A 24,903-nucleotide genomic window follows, 5' to 3' on the forward strand; every position below is an offset into this window, starting at 1 on the left:
TCCATTTCCTGCTTCTTAAACCCTCTCTGCCGCTCAATCAAAGCAAAAACTGACATCATTAAAGTCCATGGCCGCTGGCCATTTTCTCCAAATTCCGGCCGATGCTCTCACTATCTCGCGTATTAAAGCCATCCATCATCTCCCTTGCGACGTTTCGCACATTTTCCACCCGTTTCCCCCTTCTTTTCCGTTTGGATTCTTCCCCGACGCTGGTCTTCTTCCCCGTCGCCGGTAAGAGCTTGCCGCTGCTCAAATTCTCCTCGACCGAACCCTTATTGATCTCGACTCTTGCTTTGTTGGTGTCGCCGGACCTCAAGGAGTGCATCCCGACGGTTCCCGGAGCTCTTCTCACCGCCGAACGCCATCCCCGTCGCCTCACCATCGTCCACCGCCTCCTTCACCATCGCCGGGAGCCTCTGGACCCTCTCCGCCACCGTCGAGTCCGCGGTGAGACTTCCCTCCCTCTCCTCTCTCTTTTGCGCCGCTCGCCGATGAATTCCGTGGCCGGATGCGCCGTTTGGTGTGTCGCCGGCGAGCTCGTCGCCCCCTGTCACCGTTGGCCACCGCCCGCTCCGCCCCTTGCCGCCGGCCGCCGCCCATTTGGAACCGTGGTCGTCCGATCCCAGATGGACGACCCAGATTAGGCCAGCCATACCCCTTGGAGCCTTGGTCCACCATGGACCGTGGACCGGCCGTAAGGCCGTGGTCGACGGGACTCATAGACTTATTCCACCGATTTTTCCAATAGAAAATATTTCGGCAATTCCTTTATTGCATCATAATTCAACTTTTCAGTATAAAAACAATTCGGTAATTCTCTAAAATTCAAGTAAAATTTGCAGAATAGCCCCTAAAACTTCAATAGCTCCATACTTTTTGCTCGTAGCTTCGATTTGGGCGATTTTCACGTCCAAATGTTCGTAGCGACGTGTAGAATCTTTTTGTAGGGTTTTTATCTAGTTTTAGTACTGTTTGGTGTACTGTTCTTAGACTTTTGTATTGTGTGTCTTTTTCCGGTCTGTCGATTAGGAGCTGAGCAGTTCGGCAATCTCCAAGACCAAGCTTTTGAGGATGTTGAGCAGCACCCTGTCGAAGGCAAGTGTCCTTGAGCATATTTATCCTGTTTTAGGATTTGCAGGTGTTGTTTTTAACCTTAAAAATGCATGCTTGTCTAAACATGAATCCTATGTTAGGGTTTACTAGTTTTGAGTCAATATTTCCTTGTCGTCATTGTTCATCATGTTATGAAAATGGGTAGTTTATGCTAGCGCAGTCTTGGTTGGGAAATCCTAATATTGATTAATGTACTATGCAACAATGTTGGGAGATGGTAATTCTTTTTGTAGCAACATGGTATAGGTTTTCCCCAACAGAATGGATGGTTTGAGGTGGAGCCTATGGCATGTTTGTGTTTGTATTTGTGTGGGGTCCTAAGGACCGGTTCTTGGGCATGTAACCAAGTTTTATCCGCACAACCACGAGGCCTACATGGGTACGGCCTGGCCAACTAATTAGTCACCTTCTAGCTTGGTGGGCACCATAGGTCGGTATAAGTGGCACAAGAGGGGGCTTATGCAGCAATGTAATTGCCTGTAAGCGGTGAAACCTCAGTGGGTGCCTGCAGGTTAGAGGGAGCTTTGTAAAGGCCTTGTAGTGAGACCCCGACTCCACACCTCAGAAGTTTGGAGCAACAAGGGAATCACGACTCATGGGGAAAACAGTGCAAACTCCGCAGAGTGTCAATCTGGTCGATCAGTCGTGCTCACGGATAAGCGACCTTGGACTTCTTCAGGATTAGTTGGGGTCAGGGTTTGGTATGGTGGGTTGGGGTAGCCAGGTAATGGAATTATCTGGTGAGTCTTGGTAGTCGAATGGAGTCCGATGAGTCAAACCTTTGGATACAATCGTGTCTTCTCACTTAGTAAATAGGATGCCTGATGTTGGAGTCATAGGCAGATCGTAGTTGCTTAGTGCTGTTAGCCAGTGTCAAAGCCGTTCCTTGACTTAAGCCGCATATAATGTTTTCCCTACACTTGCGGGGTACAATCTTTGTACTCACACTTGTTGTCCCCTACCCTGCATTCTACCGCTGTTCAGAAGCCGGCAATGAAGCTGGAGCTTTCGACGACGACTTCAACCTGGAGCTGCTGTTCTAGGCTGTGGTGCCCACGGTCGACGCCTGTGGAAGAAGGAGCCGCTGGCGCTGAAGACCCTTTAGTTTCCCCGTTGTGTTTTCTTTAGACCCTTGGGTCTTTTTGTATTAAGTTAAATACGATGTTGTAATAAAGGCACTGTGATGATATTACTAATGATGTAAGCATATGTATGAAACTTGATCCTGGCATACATGTGTTGTGCCCGGTTTTATTCGTATAAAACTGGGTGTTACAGTGACATTGAAGAAGTGCATATGAACTTGAGGAACGGGAAAGAACTTCCCGAACCAGCAAAGCTCCAACGGCCTCGAGTTGACAAGACCGATAGGTTGCACCGTGCAAGGCTCCCCACTCAAGAAACCAAGCCTGCATCATCAAAGGCGCCAGGTAAAGCAGATGATGACGTAGAGTACAGCATCATTGCTCACTTAAAGCGCATTCCAACGCTATTGAGCGTTTATGACGCATTGATGATCATGCCAGATTTAAGGAAGGCCTTAATCAAGGCCCTCCAGGCTCCTCATGTATACGAGACGGCTATGAACAAACATCGACTCCTTAGCACCCTCACTAAAGCCGGCAATGAAGCTGGAGCTTTCCACGACAACTTCGACCCGGAGCTACTGTTCTAGGCTGTGGTGCCCTCGGTCGACGCCTATGGAAGAAGGAGCCGCTGGCGCTGAAGACCCTTTAGTTTCCCCGCTGTGTTTTCTTTAGACCCTCGGGTCCTTTTGTATTAAGTTAAATACGATGTTGTAATAAAGGCATTGTGATGATATTACTAATGATGTAAGCACATGTATGAAACTTGATCCTGGCATACATGTGTTGTGCCCTGTTTTATTCGTTTAAAACTGGGTGTTACAGAAGTGGTATCAAAGCCGTCGTAGGACGCAGCCTAGATAGACTGGACGTGCTAAGGACTTATGTTTGTACAAACTACTTTAACAAAATTGTTTTTCTTCCAGTTTTTCCTTTCTCTGTCTTTTGCTCTTTATAAAATGGTTACTAATTTCTGTCTTCTTCAAAAAATTTAGATGGCCCAGTCGAAGATCACCCCGTGCAAGCGCATACTGGTCCCAGACATGGAGGTTCTGCTGGTGCAGTCTGGAGGCACCAACCCCCAGCTGAGTTCTACTCCGACAGACAGCTGGCCGGGTACTTCGCCTGTACGCTGTGGTACCTGCTACAGGGTCTCGACTACCACAACGCTCCCCTTTTCAGAGGCGTCAGAGTTCGGCTTGGAGGATGTGGTTACTCCTGGTCAGTGGAGGTGACCATATTCGAGAAGCCCTCCGACGACGGTCTTCGCTGAGTCCACACCGCCACTGCCCTCAGAGCTACGTTTGAGGCAGGGATCGAGGACGCTGCTCGCCAGTCTCTGGCTGTTCTCTGCCGGGAGAACAGACAGGACCTCCACCTCACTCAGTTCGGGAAGTTCCCACAGCGCCCGTCAGGCAGTCTGGAGGTCATCTTTGCGCCTGTAAACAGCGAGCTTGATCTCTGTCTGTGAGAGCAGGTCCGCCTCACCGCCGCCCTCTATGCCGAGCTGGAAAGAGCACTCGACGATTTGGAGGATCTTCACCAGCGCCACGCCGAGCATGACCAGATGATCTACGAGCTGGAGATGATGCTGTAGGATCCTGACCAGCACCTTGACAAGGTTCCCCCAGCACCATTTTCCACCCCTGCACCGCCCCGCTCTCCTTCGCGCAAGAGGCTCCGTCAGGCAGATGTTGCATGCCCTTCAGGCACCGCCGGTCAGGAGTAGAGTTGAGCTAGGAAGATGTCCCTAGCAGAATAAATCGTTTAGACTCGTGTTGTTTGTCCTTGTGTGTGCTTGTGTCTGTTTAGTGTCAGCCTTGTAATGAGTTGGATCTTTACATGTGTGTTGGTGTGATGTAGGGGTTTTCCCCTCTACATTTTCATCAGTTAATATATTATAGTTGGGAGTCATTTCTATCTATTTCCTTCAGTTCCTATCTGTTCTTGTCTTGTCTTTCCGCCCTTGCCTCTCTCTTATGCTTTCCATACCTTGGCAACAACAGATGGTGAACACTAGGCAACACGCAAACACTCCAGGTGTCTAGCAAAGTGGCTGACTCTACACCCCCTGAGCATAAAGAGGGAAGGGTGAAGAAGATAGTCGCCAAGATAGAGAAGGTGGCAACGAGCCTCCCTCTTCTTCCGCTTCCATCACTTTACACTTCAGTTGCTACACCGTTAGAGGTCTGGGTTGTTCCCGATCCTCAGGGATACACCAACCCGACCCTTTTCTATAAGGTTCCACATACTCAGTGCTGTAACCTCGTGCTCAATTATCTAGATCCTGAAGCGGATAAAGAGGAGATTATCGGGACTTTGAGGGTTGCACCAAGCATGGTCCCCTTACTCGAGAAGTCCGGAATTAAGCTACAAAGGAACCAGTGATTGCCATCTCTGCCCAACGTGTGTGAGGAATGGTGGAGCCAGTCAAAATGACTCGTAAAGAAGGGTCGTCTCCCTCGTACTAGGTATGGACTCGGCTACCATCCCTTCTCCTCGTGTGAGAGTGATGAAGAGGATGAGGATGATCCCGAATTCGTCACATGTTATGCTATTTGTGCAGGTGAAGACTGGGGGCACGAGTATGATGATGAAATGTCATCCGATGAAGAGAACTTTATTGAGATATATGAAGTCCCTCATCAGCCCCATTCATTCTGTGCCGCTGCGAACGCACGACATGGATTGAGAGATGAGGAAAACCTCCTGGCCAAGATTCATGAAGCAGCGCCAGTTCGTCATGGAGAAATCCTCAATGCCGCCTCGGCTCCTTATCAATTGGAGGATGGCGGGCAGCAAACTATAGACGAGCTTGTAGAGGTTAATCTTGAGAGTGAGGATGATCCTCGCCCCACTTTTGTAAGTGCTACGCTCTATCCTAAAGAGAGTGAAGATTATAGATAATTTCTAATACAATATTGAGATTGTTTTGCATGGTCGTATAAAGAAATGCCAATTCATGACCCACGTGTCGCTACTCATAAGCTAGCGGTTGACCCGTAGTTCCATCCCATTAAGCAGCATCCGCGACGCTTCCAACCAGAGTTACAAGATGACATCATAGCCGAAGTTGATAAGTTTATTAAAGCACGGTTCATTAAAGAGGTGCAATATCCTTGATGGCTCGCTAATATCGCTTCAGTGATGAAGAAGAGCAGGCAAGTCCGGCTTTGCGTGGATTTCGTGGCTTGAATCGTACTTGCCCGAAGGATGATTTCCCTATTCCGATCACCGAATTGGTGATTGACGCTATTATAGGTTTTGGAGCCCTCTCTTTCATGGACAGGTTCTCAGGCTACAATCAGATCAAGATGGATCCACATGATGCCATTGACACGGCATTCAGGACCCCGAAGGGCAACTTTTACTACACAGTAATGCCCTTTGGTTTGAAAAATGCAGGTGCCACATACCAGCGCACCATGACAGTCATTTTTTATGACCTCATCCACCAGTCCGTAGAAGCTACATCGACGACTTGGTGGTCAAAACCCGAGAGCGTGAGAGTCATCAAGAAGATTTGCGCATCATATTTGAGAGACTGCGCAAGTACCAGCTCAAGATGAACCCACTCAAGTGTGCCTTCGCCGTCCAATCCGGCGTTTTCCTAGTCTTCATTGTGCGCTACCGAGGTATTGAGATCGAGCCGAAGAAGATAAAGGCGATCCATAAGATGCCTCCGCCAGAAAATTTAAAAGAGCTTAAGTCTTTGCAAGGAAAACTAGCGTATATCAGACGCTTTATTTCCAATTTGTCCAGGCGAATTCAGCCCCTCTCCAAGCTCATGGAGAAAGGTGCGCCATTCATTTGGGATGAGCAATGTCAAAACACCTTCGACTGTATTAAGCATTACTTGCTCCATCCACCTGTGCTGATGGCCCCCATCAAAGGGCGACCCCTCATTTTCTACATCGCAGCACAACACGCTTTGTCAGTGCCTTTCTTGGGTAGATTAATGATGAAGGAAAGGAAGTCGCGTACTACTATCGCAGCAGGACCATGATGGGAGCTGAATGTAACTACTCCCCATTGAAAAGCTTTGTTTAGCATTAATCTTTGCGCTCAAGAAGCTGCGACACTACTTGCTAGCACATGAGGTCCAGCTCATTGCACGAGCGGACCCTGTGAAGTATGTCCTTAGCCAACCCGCTCTCATAGGCAAGGTCGGAAAATGGGCGTTGTTGATGATGGAGTACGACATCACGTACATTCCTCAGAAAGTCGTTAAAGGGCAAGCTTTAGCAAACTTCCTAGCAGCGCATCCTGTTCCAGATGATTCACCCTTATTCACAGAATTGCCCAACAAGGAAGTGTTCACCGTCAATATGGAGGCTCCGTGGGAACTTTATTTCGATAGCGCTTCACGTACGGAGTCCGACCCTGATGGGACTCCTTGTATATAACACCCTGATTTTCAGATTTCTCAAATTTCTAAAATTTTCTAAGATTATTGAATAGCTTCACCAATAGTATACGTTTAAAACCTATTTTCTTAATCAATCAATCAATATAGGTTATTATTTTGAGTGCATTGCATGCTGAGGTTTGTTAGGAGCCAGGTAAATACATTAGAGTTCTTTTTTTTCTTTTCTCTTTGTTGTTTTGAGTGAAAAAGATTTTGAAAAGGTTTTTACAAAACTCAGTAGTGAATAAGTTAAAGATCTTAATGGTTGGAATTCAAAATCTTTGAATTCATCATCTATTGAATCCTTGATCATACCTGATCCTTCTCTAGTTCAATTCAAATCTTATCCAAATCCTTGTTTAAAATCAATCTCTCCTCTTTCTCAAATTCTACACAAAATCTAAATTCAAATTCCTTATCTAGTCCTATTCTTGTTCAATCTCATCTTTTTCGTTTCTCTTAAATTCACTCTAAACTCAATTCAAATTCAAATCCTATTCAAATTTCTCTGCAAAAGTTTTTTTCTAAATGCTAGATATACCTAAAGTTTCCTTGGGCTCAATCTTGCTCAATTCCAAACCCTTAGCCAAATCTTCTAGATGGCCCAACAAAGGATCCACGAAATCTGTAAATTTTCGCAGAGTTCTAGATAGCCTCATCTTCGCATGATATTTCGGAGTTCAAAACGGCGTCAAATGCAAATCTTGAAAATACCAAAGTTGTAGGTCTCATTGAGAGCTTCGATTTGAACCTATGGAAGTCCTCTTTTCGATAATGGAGCTAGGAGTTATGGCCCCCGAAATCAGTGCTGCGCAGAGAAGTCCGAGTTCAAACAGTTTATCTTGTGGTGCATTTTTGGAAATCAATATGACGTTTTAAGAAGTTCCAATGACTACCAAAGTTGTAGATATTTTCTATTACTATAATTTAGAATCAAGAAACGTCCAATTTGGAGTCCGAACGATAGAGATATCATCCTTGGAATACAGAGCTGCGAAAAAGGAAATCGTAACCGACTCGAACTCGAATCCAATTCGTGTTCGGTTTGGTCTCCACCTCAACCAGCCAACCCTAGCCCTATATATATGAGTTGAACGCCCTCTCCTACCTCTGTTCCATGCCCCCAAGCCCTAGAAGTCACTGCTGCCCTGCCCGTGCATCGCCGGAGCGCTGCCGTTGGCCGGAGCCGCCGCCGCCGCCGCCCGTGATGCGCTACGTCGTATTCTCCGCGAATCCTCCTTTCTCGACCATCAAAGCAAGGTGAGGACCCATTCTTCTCCTTGCTTACTACTGTTTTAGCATCATACTAAGTCCCTAGCCAAGCCCTAGCCCCGGCCAAAGCCCAATCTATGCCCCCACGATCGTCGCCGTCGCGGACAGCCACGAGACAGCCGCGCTGTAGCTGATTGGCATCGATGTTCCCGACCGACCATAGGTCAAATCACTAAGCCCTTTCACCGGTGCATGTCCCATGATGTTCCCCACACCCTCACCAAGAGATTCGGCCAGTAGAGCAGCCAAACTATCAAAATCAAGGTCGACATACCCGCTGTCCGGTTTCTGGACGCGTTCTGCGCGCGCACCGGATTTACATTCGCATTCTTCATCAATCCGAAAGTCGTATGGATGCACCAACCGCATCATGGCGTGTCCCATTAAGTCTTCTACGTGACCCTAGGAGCCCATCCCCGTTTGTGCAGCGACATGACCAGGACGCCATTGCCAACCACAGCACGTCGTAGCCATCACCCGTATCATCTATGTTGATCGTTCTTCCTCTCAATGGATGATTTACCAAAACCCATGTCATAGCATTGTGTTCCCGGAATATATGAACATCTCTATTCAAACGGTTCCTCAAATTTCATAGCCAATCTCCCGGAACGCGAGCATCTTCGTTTCTGCATTTGTTCGCGGTCACCACCAAACCTAGAAGCAGTATTCGCTGTTTTGCCGCTACCTCGGATGACCCCTTCGAAAACCAGCCATACCGCTGAGTTAGTCTTTCCATGTTCTACGCCATGCTTCCCTCGTTTCACTAAAACACCACTGAAACCGACATCGAAGTTTGTGGCCACGTGCTCGATCGCCATCTCCGACGAAACCCGAACCACCACCGCTACATAGAGTTACTAGTAGTATCCTAAACCTAGAAGTGCAACCTTTCATCTTTTTGATCCATCATAGATGGTCGATACTAGATCTCCGCGCATCCCTTCTTTAATCCAAGATGGTACTTGCATAGCATGCCAAGTCAGCGCCACATCATTCTCCTTAGCCTAGTTAGTGAAGTCTAGTCTGCCCTTCACTTCTTGAATCTTGCGCAATGATGTTGTCAAGCCTGACACAGTGATTGCGCAATAATGCCTTTCCCATAGGAAGATAGTTCCGGAAAAATCAGCATTTCCTTTTCAGTCTAATCCATCTCCCGAAAGCTGTTCTCTTTTCATCTTAACTCCGATTTAGGCGATTCTTGTGTCTAAATGTTTCTAAAATCATCCCTATCCAACCATAGTGTTTTTAAAGTGTTTTGATGATGTTTGGTATGTTGTTCTTAGTGTTTGCTTTGTGTTGTTTGTCGGTAGTTCTCGCAATTAGTTGATAACGTTCCGGAGCAGTTCGAGGGACTTCAAGACCAAGATTTCGACAACACTGAGCAGTATTGGGAAAAAGGCAAGTGTCCTTGATCATATTGAACCTATGTTTTTAAATGTTTTATTTTACAAAATTGCATGCAATGTCTGTCAATATGATGGGTAGTCACCTATGTTAGGGTTTTCCCTAAATTTTCCCTTATCATCCCTTGGAATCTAGATGGTTTATGGTTAGATGTCTTTGTTGAGTAGATTGCTTAGCCATGCTTTTGGGATACTAGGAAGTGTCATAATCTTGACTAATGAACATATGCAATAATGATGGTTAATTTGTTAATGGTCTAGCAACATGGAACCTTAGGCCTTGAGCAAAGTAGTTTTGATGGTTGTCATGGTTATGATGTTGGTTTAGTGTTTGCTCAAGTAACCTAAGTAAGGACCGGTTTGTGGAGCGACAACCCAAGAAGTAACGTACTAACCACGAGGCTGATATGGGTAAGGCGTGACATACTGATTAGAGTCTATCCAGTGTGTGTTGGGTCAGCACAAAAGGGGGCTTCTGGGTAGGAGCTTAGCTTGCGTAAAGCCTGGCGGTGAAACCTAGTGGGCAGACACATACTGGATTAGTCTCTGGTTGGTGGCAAATGTCATGCAGTGATTCTTGGTGGCACACCACTAGCGTGTGTTAAGTGTTTCACGAACACGGCAACATGGAATTCACTAACTCGTGAGGAAAGCTGGACAACCTCTGCAGAGTGTAAAACTGTTATAACAGCCGTGCTCACGGATATGAGAGATTTGGATCCTCATATGATTAGTGGGTTGTGGTTATGGTTCTGGTACAGGGAGTACTAGATGGTTGTGGTTCTGGTTCTGGTACAGGGAGTACTAGATGGTTGTGATTATGGTTCTGGTACGGGGAGTACTAGATGGTTTTGGTTATAGTACAGGGAGTACTAGAAGGTTATGGTGTGCAAGGTGGGGAGCCTTGTATGTTGGATGCTGAATTGTTTGGGTTACATTCATTTAATTATTTCTTAATGCTTTTGAGTCCAAATGTGTTTTCATTACTCGCATTTACGCAAATATACCATATGTTAGCCTATTCTTGATATAAGCCTGCATATCATTAATTTTCCCACACTTGCTGAGCGTGTCATGTGCTCACACTTGCTATTTTCCCTACACCATGCGACATGTGTGTTGCTACTCAGTGAGTGAAGATGTTGAAGACTATAAAGACAAGGTTGTGACGTTCTAGGCGCGTGTCTCCCGATCAGTTGCCCGCGGTGTTGTTGGGCACCAGTGCTTCTGTTCCGCTGCAGATATCTTCATAGAAGACAATATATGTCAATTGCTATAAGAGTTTAACATTTATTTAATAAAAGTATTGCTTTTGTTACTTCACCTGTGACGTCCTTATGTGTGTTGAACATCCTGGGCACACATAAGCCGCATCTGATTTTGGCCGTTAAAACTGGGTGTGACATCGTAGAAGAGCCAGTGTGGGAATAGTGTTTAAGAGCCCCAAAGGAGAAACACTATACCATTCCTTTTCCTTGCTCAAGGAGGAATGCTCCAACAATGAAGCCGAGTATGAGGCCCTCATCTTCGGGCTGCTTCTCGCACTCTCTATGGAGATACGCATGCTTTATGCATACGGAGACTCACAACTCATCGTGAGGCAGGTTAATGGAGTCTATGAAGTGCGCAAGTCCGAGTTGGTTCCATATTGGAAAGCCACTCACAAGCTCATGGAGAAATTCGAATTCATAGATATTGGGCATATCCCTCGAAGTAGGAACTCTTCAGCGGACGCTCTTGCAAAGCTAGCTACAGCCCTCGTGTTACCCGATGGGCAGGCAGAAGTGAAAGTTGAAGAGAGATGGCTTCTACCAGCCGTACTCGAGCTCGTTCCTAAAGACCACGAAGTGAATGCCGTGGTAACTACTAAAGTTGATGAACAGGATTGGCATAAGCCTTTCTTGGATTATTTCAAGCATGGTGGTTTACCAAGCGACCCCGTCGCAAGACGCCAATTACAAAGGCGGCTCCCCTCATACATATACAAAGCGAGAGTCCTATACTGACAATCTTATGGGCATGAGATGCTGCTTCGATGCTTGTCCCGAAGCGAGGCTAATAAAGCTCTGAAAGAAGTACACGCAGGAGTTTGCGGTGGTCATCAAGGTGGGCCAAAGATGTACCATAGCCTAAAACTGTTAGGAGGATATTGGCTCGGTATGATGGCTTACTATGACTGCGAGATACACGGTGACTTCAAGCATCGTCCTCCAGTTCCATTACACCCCACTGTACCCTCTTGGCCCTTTGACGCCTGGGGTATTGACATAATTGGCAAAATTGAGCCACCCTCTTCTAAGGGGCAATAATTCATTCTTGCTACCACTGATTACTTCTCTAGGTAGAAGGAAGCAGTTCCTTTGAGGGAGGCAAAATCTGACAATGTCATCAACTTCCTTGAATGGAAGATCATCTATCGCTTCGGGGTGCCTCACCGCATCACCTCCGACAATGGGCTGTCTTTGAAATCAAGCAAGATTTATAAGTTCGCTTAAAAGTACAAAATTCAGTGGAACTACTCCACAGGACAACGGATTGGCTGAAGCATTCAATAAGACCCTTGTGGGTATTTTGAAAAAGACAGTCACAAAACACAAGAGGGACTGGCATGACCGTCTCTTTGAAGCATTATGGGCGTATCGGGTTACTGTTCATACCCCCACACAGTCAACGCCCTATTCTCTTATCTTCGGCACAGAAGCCGTTTTACCACTTGAGCTAGAGCTCCCCGCACTTTGGATTGCCGTGCATAATGAAATCACACAAGACGAGCGGGCTTGCCTGCAGCTCCAAGAATTGGATGCCCTTGAAGAAGAGTGTCTCAACGCCCTCCAAAATCTTCAATTCTATCGACAGAACATGATCCGAGCGTATGACAAGCTTATCAAACCTTGTGTATTCAGGAAGGGCGAACTAGTACTTGTTTTGAGGCGCCCGATCATTCTCACCGGCAAAAGCAAGGGCAAATTTGAGTCGAAGTGGGAGGGTCCCTACATTGTAGAACAGGTCTATGACGCAGGTGCCTATCAGCTCATTAATCATGAGGGCGTTCATCCAATGCCCCCTATTAATGGCCGCTTTCTCAAAAAGTATTTCTCTTAAAAGCCGTCCTCCGTTCCCCTTGGATCAACATTGAAAAGGGAGAACTCCGAGGATCGTTGCATGTTTTCATAAATAAAGGGTGTCGATCCACCCAACATTAATCAGGGCTTTTCTAACCATCACCGAGCTACGATCTCAGGGTATGGCCACTTGCAGGATTCACCTCTGGAGATGTATGAAGTGTTTTGGCAGTTGTAAGCTGTGATAATGAACACACGCTACACAGGAGACACATGTTCCTTTGTCTATGCTTGGGTGTCATCCAATCAAAGTCCTCCCAAATTTAAGGGAGAAGAATCATCAAAGTACAAGAAAGTCACCATCAATGGGTGGCATGAAGACTGCGAATGCCAGCGAGTGACCATCGTTCACGACCCTCGCAGAAAACGGAGGCAACAATGCCACAGTTTGCTTCATACCCATCTTTGATCCATACCACACACAGATATAGCCTCCAGGGAGTACAGGATTGTCAACGTGCTCTAGCCAAGGAAGCAGTTTTGGGGAGCCCCCATCATTTTTAGAAGCACTTTCAGACATGTGTTCTTCACACATACACTCAAGTGCCATACAATTAAATGCAACTATCATGACTCTTCGTTGTTTCTGGAGGAAAGAGTCTCTTGTGGATGTATCTTAGGGTCACCTCATAGCTCGGTGACACGAGAAAAACCCATATTTCAAATGCATCAAACAGGGCGATTAGTATGCATTTCCCCTTTTATTATCAATTAACCCTTTTCTCATAGCTATTGCAGCTTGATGAAGTAGAGAAATACACTATCTTTGTATTTACGCATCTGTGAAGTCCTCACCTTCACTGGCTGGCACCTCCCAAGGTCGCAGTGGAGTCTTCTACCCTTCCTCGCCTTCACTGGCTGGCACCTCCTTACGTAGCAGTGGAATCAAGGATCCCCTTAAAAGTGGCACCGAGCTTTGTCGCAACTGAGGATTATTGGGAGCAGTGAAGCGTGTCAGTGTGGTCCACGTGGAACTGACACCCTTCAACCCTATTGGCTGGCACCATGGCTGCTACAAGGTCACAATAGAGTTGGTAAAATCTTGCAAGAGGTCCTTCGCTGGCTGGCACCTCCCAAGGTCGCAGCGGAGTCAAACCCTTCTAAACGATACTGGCTGGAGCCTCCCAAGGCCGCAGTAGAGTTGGTATGTTTCCTTTGAGGAGTGGTGCCTCTGTCCATCACAAGTCAAAAAGCATCGCTGGCTGGCTCCGCAAAGCAGATGCAGTGAAAGGTGGGCTCCAGGGTGATACTCTGCCGCTGTTCAAGTGCACCAAGTCAAGCCCCGCTCCCTTCCTCGCGTGGGCTCAACTTGGTGGGGGGTATTTGTACGACGGTATTTTTACCGTGTTTGTGTGCAATCCCTGTATATGTATTTATACACAAAAGAAAAAAAGAGAAGAAAGAAAGAAAAAAAGAAAAAGAAACAAGTCCTGGTCCGGCCTTTTGCCTTGGCCGGCCCGGCCCATCTCCCTTCCTTCTTCCCTACCACGTGGCCCGGTCAGGCCGGCCTGGCCCGCTCCCCTCTCCCTCTTATCCGATGGCACTGCATCCCTAGGGGAGGGGCATCGGCCCCCTATGCATCTTCTCCTCCCCTCCCTCTCTTTCCACGCCGCCGCCGCTTCCCTCGTGCGCTGTCTCCTCATGCTCGCTGGCTAGGCTGCGCCTGCGCCCTCTCCTCTCCCCTCTCACCTCTCTCTGCCCCCTGGACTAGCGCGCCCGAACGCGTGCCATGCCCGAGCTGCGCTACCGCCGCTCCCGAGCCGTGCTCGCCTTCTCCCGTGCGCATCTCCCTTATCTCTTCCCTCAAGCTTATCCTTTCCCCAACCCTATCTCATCCCCAACCGAATTGATCCGAAACCCTCCGCGTGGGAGCCCCGCCCCCCCCCCCCACCCCCCCCCCCCCCAGCCGCCGCCTCTATATAGGTTGAGAGAGGGTGCCCGTGGAGAGGGGAGGCCGGATCTATGAGAGAGAGAAGAGAAGAGAGAGAGAGAGAGAGAGAGAGAGAGAGGGAGGGAGGGAGGGAGAAAGCTCGTCGTCGCCTTTTTGCTTGCTGGAGTGCCATGGCCGTCCTCGCCTCGTGTGCCGGTGGGTCTCTACCATAGCTGCGCCTTCCCCTCCTTCTATTCGCTACAGGGCCACTGGTCGGTGTTCGCGCCACGCCGTGCGATGAGCAAGTGGCCGACCAGCGCTTCGGAGCCACGCCCGTGCAAGCAGGTGGTCTACCGGCTTTCGGGCCGCGTCCACACGTGAGCAGGTGTCACCGGTGATCTGGACACATCTGTGAGATGAGCAGGTGGTGTCGGCTGACTTCGTGCCGCGTCCGTGCAAGCAGGTGGCTGGCCGGCTTTGTGCCACGTCCGTGCAAGTAGGTGATCGGTCGGTGCCTCGTCACCGCGTCCGTGAAGGTGTTGTGATCTGTTGTTTTGATGTTGGCCAGCAGCTGTTGTTCTGTTTCTTTGATCTTGGCCAGCGGCACTATTGTTTTGGTGAGATAGTGTTATGAGTTGGCCGGCTGATGTTCTCGGTGCTTTGATGAAATCTGGCTATTATGCCATGTCCGTGGAGGTAGCTTGGTGCTATGATGAGAGTCGGCCGGCGCTTTGCGCCATGGCTATGAAGGCACATGGGCTGTCATGAGTTTTAGTGGGCATATATGTATTGTTGCCCCTTCTTTCTGTTTGTTGAAGTGCTCATAGGTTGCTGGCGGGGAATCAGAGAGCCAACGGTTTGCCAGTAGGGTGTCCGAACGCCGCCGCATTTGAGCACCGTTGGGTGAATGATCTGTTGCCGTGTTTGAGCGCTTGATCTAAACACCATCGTCTAGAGAATACGCCGGCAGCCAACTCACATTCGTTGTGGCCAACAGTGTGTGTTATTGCTGTGATTTTGGGGGGTGGGCTGTGGATGGGCATATGTGTTTGCTGCCCTCCCCCTCTGTTCTTTGTTTGTTGTCGTGTTGATGCAGCGCCGATTCGGCTCGAAACTCGGGCACCATCGTGTTGGGGCAGTACTGGCGCGGCTGGGAACTCGAGCGCCATCGGGCCGAGCGTATGCCATCATGCTAGCTACCTTAGGTGTTGTTTCTGTGATGGATGGTAAGATTGGCAGTTGTTGTGTCACTATTACCTTGTGGCTGTTACCTGTGGGGATATGCAACTTGTTATCACCCTTCACCTTTGCGGTATTTGCCTGTGTGGCTCTATTGTTGTGGGATAGGTCGAGATTAGAGGTTGTAGATAGGAGTCTAGAGACATCGCTGTGTGTCGGGCTCCCAACAGGTTGTAGCCGGTAAACAGACATGTAGCTAGATTCTCTCTCCCTTTATCTCTTCGTAGTACCTGAGGCTACGGCCGATGATGAAGGGCTACAATTCTGAGGCCTGTGTGGCCGATGATGACCCAGGATGTATAAACAATCCATAAAGCTCATGCTAGACTATTTGTCCCGTTTCTTTTACTATTTTGATTTATGACATTATCACTTTGCTTGGTCTGTGCTGCTTGTGACTACAGCCTTGCAGACTTAGAGATGACTTGACGACGACCAGCGGCAAAGTAGCTTAATCGGAGGTAGTCCAGCCGGAAGTTGGACGTAATTAACCGGCGGTCTCACGAGGCCTTGGGAACCAGAAGACACGGTCGCCAGAAGTAGTCAGATAGTGTGTGTGTTGTACTCGTGTGTGTGACATTATATGCATATGAAACTATACTTTATGAATTCGAGATTGAATGAATAAAGTTACTTGTTTCGATTACAATTGTCTCATGTTCTTTGTATACAATAGTATACTGGCACGCCCGCGATGCATATACAGTGATACAATGCAGCAATTTGAAATACAAAAAGCAGTGTTTCGGATGAGCAAAACACTCATAAGGCGTAGTATCCGGTATGTATTTCTTGTGGAAAGAATCGGACACCATTTTCATCGGAGTTGTGGAGGTTGAGGCTAGTGGTTTGGTTCTACATGTGGCCAAGATCATCTATTTATACAGCGGATTCGTGCTGGTACACAGAGTAAGTCCATGGAAATTGGCCCTGGGAAAGCAGTAGATTCTGCAGTAAGGATTGGTCATATCAATTGAAAAGGCTACTTCTGAAAAGCCTACATCTGAAAAGGCTAGATCTAAAAAGGCTACTTCTGAAAAAGCTACTTCTAAAAAGCCTAGGTCTGAAAATGCTACTGATGAGAAGGCTATTTCTGAAAAGTCTACTTCTGAAAATAGCAGGTCTGAAAAGGCTAGGTCCGAAATGGCTAGGTCTGAAAATGGAGTACATGTTTACTAATGTGAGCAGTTCTAGTACAACTTGTCAATTTTATTATAACGGTTGCATGTTTGTGGGTAAACACAAAGTTGAGGTAATATTACATTGATGTGGATAGAAAAATGTTTCTACTGGGTGGACCCGGATGTCTCCCCCTTCATTGACGTGCTGCTTCGAGCTCGGCCTCTTCTTGCTAGCGCAGGAGTGCTTCACGCCTTTGTATGTCTTCCTCACGCCTTTGAAGCTCGACCTCCTACCTCCTTATTAGAATGTCCTTAGAATATACCCTAGATCTAACCTCTTACCTATGTCAAAACCTAGCACTAGTGGCTATCCTACCAGATTTGTAAAAGAAAAAAATGGATAAAAAAAGCATACATTCTTCCTCCGGTAGGGTTTTGCTTTCAATTTCCCCTCCCTCCCATCCCTTCTCCTCCTCTCCCCTCCTCTCCCTCTCAGCGGTCTCTTCTCCCTCCCCCCCCCCCCTCTCTCTCGGCAGGGGTGGTGCGGCCGCATTTTATACCCAAAAGGTCTCGCCTGAACAGGAAGTGACACCTTTTGGGTGAGTCCATCGGGGGGGGCACTGCAAGGGAGATCTTGTTCGTTCACTAGGCGAGAGCAAGGTCTCACCCAGTGAACAGGCAAAACGTACACACGGCCGCTAGGTCACCGTCATTATTCAATTCTATCCGGAGATTTAGTGGGGCCCATAAGATGTCGCCCGTTCATGGGGACCTTGCTCTCGCCCGATGAACGAACGACAGTAGCCAATTCTTACTAAATTTTGAAACAGGTATATAATTTTGCAAATATTAAAAAATATATATAATAAAAATTCAAGCGGGTGCAGGTGGGTAGGCACGAGCGTGGATCGGGTCTGTGGGCATGAGTCGGATGGGTTGGAGGACACATGTCAGATTCTAGTTGGTCGAAGTGGATTGGAGATTAGTTTGTATCTAAAACTTCAAATGTATTTTTCTCTTAAACCATTTATCCATTTTTAAATCCGTTTGAACCATGTTGGTGTTCATAATTAATGCACAAAAATGAGATCTGATATGAAAATATATTTTCAATATTTTTTGAATTCTTGAAAAAAGACCAACAAATCTAATACTCTATTTCAACAATTCTGAGATACTATTTCAATATTTTTAAAATGTTGTTTCGAAAATTAAAATATAAATTGTTGAATTGAGTTTTAAAAAAATGTTGAATGTATACGAGAGGTGTTTCAAAAAATTCATAAAAATTGAGCATGCCAAACCAAATTATCGAACTAGCTTTGAAAAATTGTTGAATCAGTTACTTTAAATTATTGAATTCATATAGAAGACACAAAATATTACAATTTAATCTTCCTTTACAAAATAGTGAATTAATAACAAGGATTAGCAAAAAGGAAAAAGGAACAACATACCTGTGATCGGAATTTTCCTCGGACTGGTCAATCGGATGGTACCATTGCGCTACTACCATGTCCAACTACCCAAAAGAAATCTACCGTAGGAATTGGGAGATTACTAGGCCTCGAGTTCGCATTCTCACGTAGAAAGAAGCATAGCACCCAGTGGCTCCATCCACGGATTTCTGAACTACACCAACTGTGAATTGTGATCGATCGATCGATTTGATTCCAGCGGTTGTGACGACCCTTTCCAGCTCCTCCTAACGGAGCTGTCTTTTGGATGCTCCCCGACACGATACCATCATTATTGGTGAGCCAGTCGTCTCCGCTCGAGCTTTTTTTAGACCATCCAAACAGTTGAGGCCAGGGCGCTAGCGCACATGGATCGCTCACCGTTTCGCGATGAGCCCAGCCAAATACCGCTGCGCGGCCGCCCCTGCGCAAGACGGCACTACACAACCTCATTCACGCGTGGAACCGTTGCTGCGACCTCGTCCCCTTGCAGCTGAGTGGCCCGTGAAAGAATGTGTCGCGAGTTGCGACCGACCACTAGAGTCCTGGCGATGCGTTGTGCGTTCACGTGCGCCTACGGGTACAGTGGCCGGCCGTGGGCACCATATGTAACCTGCTATTCGTCGTCGTCCCTTCTGCCCAACGTTTCTCCCAAGTTGGAGACTCTGGCAGCGGAGGGCAAGCTCTCTGTACTGACTTTGTCCAATTTGCTCTTTAAAATTGTAGATCTTCTGTTCATTTGAAAATCAAGTTGCAGCATCTAATCTTATGGTCACGTCGGGAAATACAACACGCGGGATTAGTACACTCGAATAGGTGCACGCTGTATTCCAGGGGCTGCACCAACTCCCGCAGTCCTACACTCCTGCTACCAGCACCGATTTCACAAACATGTGAAAATCAAGTTTTTTTTTTTTTGTAATTACGAAAATCATGTCGGTTAAATAGTTAAAAAAATCATGTCAGATAAATATAACTGTTACATGGGTTTCGGAAGGGAGTTAAGGAGAATTCCTGAAGTATTGTACCACCTCACGAAATTCAACCAAAAACTTGGCAGAAATAAAGAACAACGTAAATTAAGTGATAAAAAGGTGTAACAGTCCCTTACGAAATTTTTAACAGAGTTTGATATCTGAGGTTTAAACTTTGAAGAACTACTTTTTAAAAAAAATAAGGAAGAACTATCCTTTTTTTTTAAAAAAAAAGAAGAAGAGCTATCCCTATATATCCCAATATACTAACCAAACAAGTGAGTTTAAAAACTCACTCATCTAAGGTTCCAGTCCCTTTCCAACTGCTGCCAGAACGATGAACTGAAGAAATTATTTCAAACCTACCAAATGAAACTCACTTCTAACATAATTGTTTTTTTAACGAATCCTCCAGCACAACGTTTGGTTCGATGTATGAATGATTAGGTCTGTTTAGTCATATGACACCGGATTCGAAAGCAACAAGCGCAAGTTTGTGCTCACAAAGAAAGGCATGTGCAGTATACGTTACCACACGATGTATTCTTGAATAATCAGTGATCTATTCTCAGTACACCCCGATCAATCTCTCAATTTTGAATCCAGTGGTTGTGATGAATAATGACCCTTCTAAGCTCCCTGCAACGGTACCACAGTTATCAGTGAATTGATTGTGATAAATAATGACCCTTCCGAGCTCCTGAAACGGTACCGCCATTATCAGTGAATCATTGGTGGTCACCATTCAAGCCTTTTCGAGCCCATCCAAGTATCCAACCAGTTAGGTCACCCACCATAGGACATAAAACACCTAGATTCATTGGCTTCGTGCTGAGACCAATCAACACCGTCGGGCGCCCGCCCCGGCCTGCACAAAATGGCAGTGTTCATGTGTGCTCATGCCTACACTGATTGGGTTCGTTCGATCCCATGCATGCCGAGCGAAGGCCCGTGAATTGTGTCGCTAGCCTCGGCTGGCCTAAGGGTGGCAATTTTTCCCGTCGGGTCGGGTCCTCGCGGGTTTCAGACCCGACGGGGGCGGGTTCGGGTGCAAAAAAAACCCCGCGAAGCTATCGGGTTGGATTGTGTCGGGGCCTTAACTCGGGTCGGGTTCGGGTTCAGGTCTGTTTTTTCACCTGTGGGTGTCACCCGAAACCCCGTCCACCCAACGCTCGCCCCCGCCCCGCCCGCCCGCCCCGCCCGCGCCCGCCTCGCCCAACCCCGCCCCACCCCGACCCGCCGCCATCACACTGCCGGGTTTCTGGTTGCCCCGTCGGGTTTCGGGTCCCCGTCAGGTCCTGGGGCGGGGGTGGTTTTGAGCTCGATATTGATTTCGGGTTCGGATCGGGTTTGGCGAGTCGGATTTCGGGTTCAAGTCCGTTCCAGCAAAACCCGATGGGGGCAGACCCGTTGCCATCCCTAGGCTGGCCGCTCGAGTTTTGTGGATGAGTATAGTAGTACGCTCACGTGCACGTACGCGTACAGCAGCAACAGCTGGAATTTTGCTGGTTCTCCCACTACTTCATAATAGAATTTTACTATCGGTTGGTAAATTATTTTTACTGCCGGTTTTTCAATTGGTAGTGGGCAACAGACTATCACTGTCAGTCCTGGAACCGACAATGAAAGTGCTAGGACCGACAATGAAAGTGCCTTGAGCCGACAGTGATTCCAGGAGCATCACTGCCGGCCGGTGGTTTCAGCTGGCAATGTTGCTATTTTTCAGAAAAAAGACAAAAGTCCACCCAAAACGACCATGGGACCATACACGAGCACTCTGTCGACCACACACTTCTGCTCGGTCGACCACCCAAAACGACCATGGGACCATGCAAGTCCACTCGGTCGATCACACACTTAACGCGATTTTTCGTTCAATATACACGTGCGTGCGGTTTGTGGCACTCGAATCCGAGATCTCTCAGCTCGCACGATCTGTCCTTATTATCCCATCGCAGAGGTGCTAGTGATGACAATAAAATATCATTTCCTTGTGATCCTTGTTTTCTGAAAATTATTATGATTATTTGAGGATTTATATGGCTTTAAATGAAAAGATTATCAACTACAAAATTGTACATATTGAATGTTCATATAAAGGTTGTCTCCATCCGACTTCGTATGAAAAAGTTTGTATCTAATCCGTGAAGTGTTTAGTAAAATAGCCATAATTTTTTGCATATGGAGTCTGACTTCGATGTTCGACCTCTACTTTCAACGCTAAAGAGCAGGCGCATCCAAAAAAAATACACATGCCCAAGAAAGGCTAGAAAGAACCTCGACAGGAGTTCTGAAGTTTGAACCTCCACAAGAGTTCTGAAGTTTTTGGTTGAAAATTGACCTTCTCTAATTTGCCTAAAATTTTGGAGACATGGTGCTACATCTGAAATTCAGTGCTATGCAGACGTTTCATCAATCCAACTTACCAAACTCACAATAAAAATCTTTGAATTTGCACTTTTTAACTTTATGACCCTGTGTGTGTCTTTTTCAATCATTCCGACTAATTTTACACTAGATCTAACAATTTAGTTTGTGGTCAAGTATGTGGTTTCTTTCAACAGTCTTTAGACGTTTATTTGTGAGTAAATTTTACAGACCCACTAATACTTGGGGCAAACTATCACAAACCCACCAACTTTGGTGTCCATTTTGGAGACCCACTATTAAAAAATTATTCCCTAATTTTTGGGAAATTTATTTGAGGCATTAAAAATTACTAGAAGTTATAAAAGTAGTTTTTTTATAATTTTAATTAAATATTGACTTAAGATTTTTGGATCAAATCAATTAAAATAGGTTACTAGTGAGCTATAGTTTTCTCATAAAAATATTTAGAATTTTTGGATCACTCTTATACTCCCAAATAAAATTAAGAGTTAAATAAAAAAAATATGAACATGGCAGGAACGAGCACGAGCACGGCTGACCACGGTACAAACAAGCACGAGCACAAACGAGCGTAGTCAGCTGTGCTCGTGTGTATATGGCTTCTAATAAAAAAATGGTCAACTAAAAAGTTGTAGATCTTATTAAGAACTATAATTTTCATACAAAATTTGTTGTCATCGGACTTCATATAAAAAGTTATGAATTCTTTAAGATGAGCTATCATCTATTAACATTGCCGGCGGTGATACTTGACGTACTATCACTATCGATTCGTAGCTACAATCGGTAGTAATTAGTTAAGTTTCACTGCTAGTTTATGGTTAGAACCGGTAGTAATAATCAATTATTACTGTCGGTTCTTTTAGGATGGACTTTTAGTGTCGGTCTTTAATACAGACCGACAATGATAGTTCATCACTATCAGCTTGTAAGAAATCAATAGTGATGAGATGATATATATAGGGGTTTTTATAGTAGTGTCTTTGCAACGGTTTTGTGCAGGCTTCTTACGGCTGCGGTCTGCGGAATCAACAATTGAGACAAGCTATCTGCAGTGGCTTTGTACAATTGTACATAATTTTTTAAGAGAAAATTGTATATACCTCTTAGGCCCCTACAAGTCATTCCAAGTTTAATTACTCTTCTATAAGTAAAATAGTTGTATTGCGCATATACGAGTTTAACCCTAGTGTAAAATCCCTCCTCATGGTTCTTGCTTGTCTCAATATGGATATATTTGTTGTGATCTGAACTCGAGTGTTCCGTAAGGATGCAATATGGAAGGGTTTGACAACATATTCGGACTAGAAGACTTCTCGTCTAGTCTGATTTAGGGAGAGAATTGCAATGATAAATTTGATCCAATAGACTTTAATACATGGTTATACCCTTCTTCATCCCCACCTCTTTGTGAGGACAACCTACATCGAGTACTCGAGGTCATATCACAACAAATATTTTATATTATTAAGTTAGAACTCTAAGGAGGCATTTTGCAACGGGATTATACTTGTCGGGTAATATGTAACTATTTTACTTATATGGTGATATTTATAATTTGGAGTGACTTGTAGGAGGATAGTTGTATTTTCCCCATTTTTAACCCATTTTAATATAATATTTTAATATTAACCCGTACTAAACTACATTTGCAGCATCCAACCTTATGGTCACGTCTGATCCACGTGGAGCAGACACGGCTCTGGCTGTCGTACCGCATGCACTTGTACCGTCGTCCGTTGATGTTCTGATGACCAATTTACTGGGTTTGATTCTGAAGATGGGTTAACTGGCAAGTGGTACAAGCAGATACCCACAAAAGAATAAAACAGTAAAAGTCCTGTTTATTATAGTGTGATTATTTTTCAAGTATTAGGAATTAACTTATTTTCAATCACCATTCTAGGCCCACAGTCTACGCCAACCACTTCAGCGCCTATATGTAGATTATTTTCCCTGAGGATCCAAAGGCCTAGCATAGTAATTCAATAAAAAACTTTGGTTTAAAGAATTTGAGAAATAGCAAAATTGGTGACGATAAAAACATGCTAGCTAACCTAAGCTTTGCTTGGCTAGCATGGGGTGGAAGTTTAGCAACTGAATTTGTGCTGGAGTCTTTAGCTTATCCTTTGTGTCTTCTGAGGGCTTTTGTGTATCTTTTTGTCAGAGTGTCATGTTTTTCGATAGTGTAATAATGATCGGCTATATACATCTTTTGATGTAGAGGCTGAGATAATAATTTATTTTGTTATAAAAAAAAGCTTGGCTAACTTGATCCTAGATATTGTTTTGGCAAACTAACCTATAGTTAGCCCAGTTACTATTTGGTTAAATTAGGTGCGTTAAACTAGGTTAGCAATAAAAAATGATAGGTTAGCCCAAGTTTTTCTTTGAATGGTGGGTTAGCCCAAGCTAACACGTTGATGGGTCAGTATAACACTGAGTTAATTTAGAGGTGCTGAAGGCTTTGATTGGATTTTCTTAACCCCGCCTAACCCACCCATTAACCTCGGACCAAACAAAACCTTAAATTAATATAGAACTGTATAAAACTCTGGCCACTGAATTTTAATGACAGAAACTAAAAATAAACCTTTTGAACTAATCATTTTATCTGTAACTTAGTCTTTTGGGTATACGTGAATTTAATATGCTATCAGAGTCAAAAAATTCCAAATTTGAAACCTAGGTAACCCAGTTTAAGAGGAAAAAGTTTTTTGAGTCCGCTTCGAATCCATGTTGTAAGCTCGAGGGAACTTAGACTTGAGGAGTGGTAAAGTATATATTGCCTGTGTTTTCCAATATAATCGGCTCACCAAACTCGTAAATTAAGCAAGCTATAGAAATTTAGTAGAGTTTAAACTTTAAAATATTACCTGAAGACCGTGTATTTGACTCTTCGGAGAACATCTTATATTTGTCTCGTGCTCAAATGAGCGGTTTTTATATATAAAAAGTGTAGTGCGCATATATTTTACCTTCATAAAAATAATTGTTTGGCTAGATATTTGTACAATTCAAACCGAACTCACCATTACCGTGTGAAGCACGGCACTGTACAGACTATATATTCTTGTCCAGACGGGATAGATACAAGTTGACTTGACTCGCTATGCTGTGAATGAAAAACTACGAACGAATTATGCCCACACAATACATTCTGGAAGTGCGCTCATCACGAAGAACCAAATCGGATTTGGATACGAGAATCTTGTACCAGTAGACCATTCCACGAGCTTTTTTTTGTCAGAATCGAAACCGACCAAAACAAGTGTCACATCAGGAGATCGTAGAATTTCTCTATCCGGTTCCTGCTGAAAAGTAAGGAGCTGGACAAGTACAACTATGGGATTCGAAGCTGGACATGCTGCAACAATCTTGTCCAGCTCAGGAGATGGAAGCTAAAAGAAAAGACTAAAGAGAGAGATAACGCAAGTGGCAGTAA

Source organism: Phragmites australis, chromosome 5 (genome assembly GCF_958298935.1).
Source record: "Phragmites australis chromosome 5, lpPhrAust1.1, whole genome shotgun sequence".
In the NCBI taxonomy this organism is placed as follows: Eukaryota; Viridiplantae; Streptophyta; class Magnoliopsida; order Poales; family Poaceae; genus Phragmites; species Phragmites australis.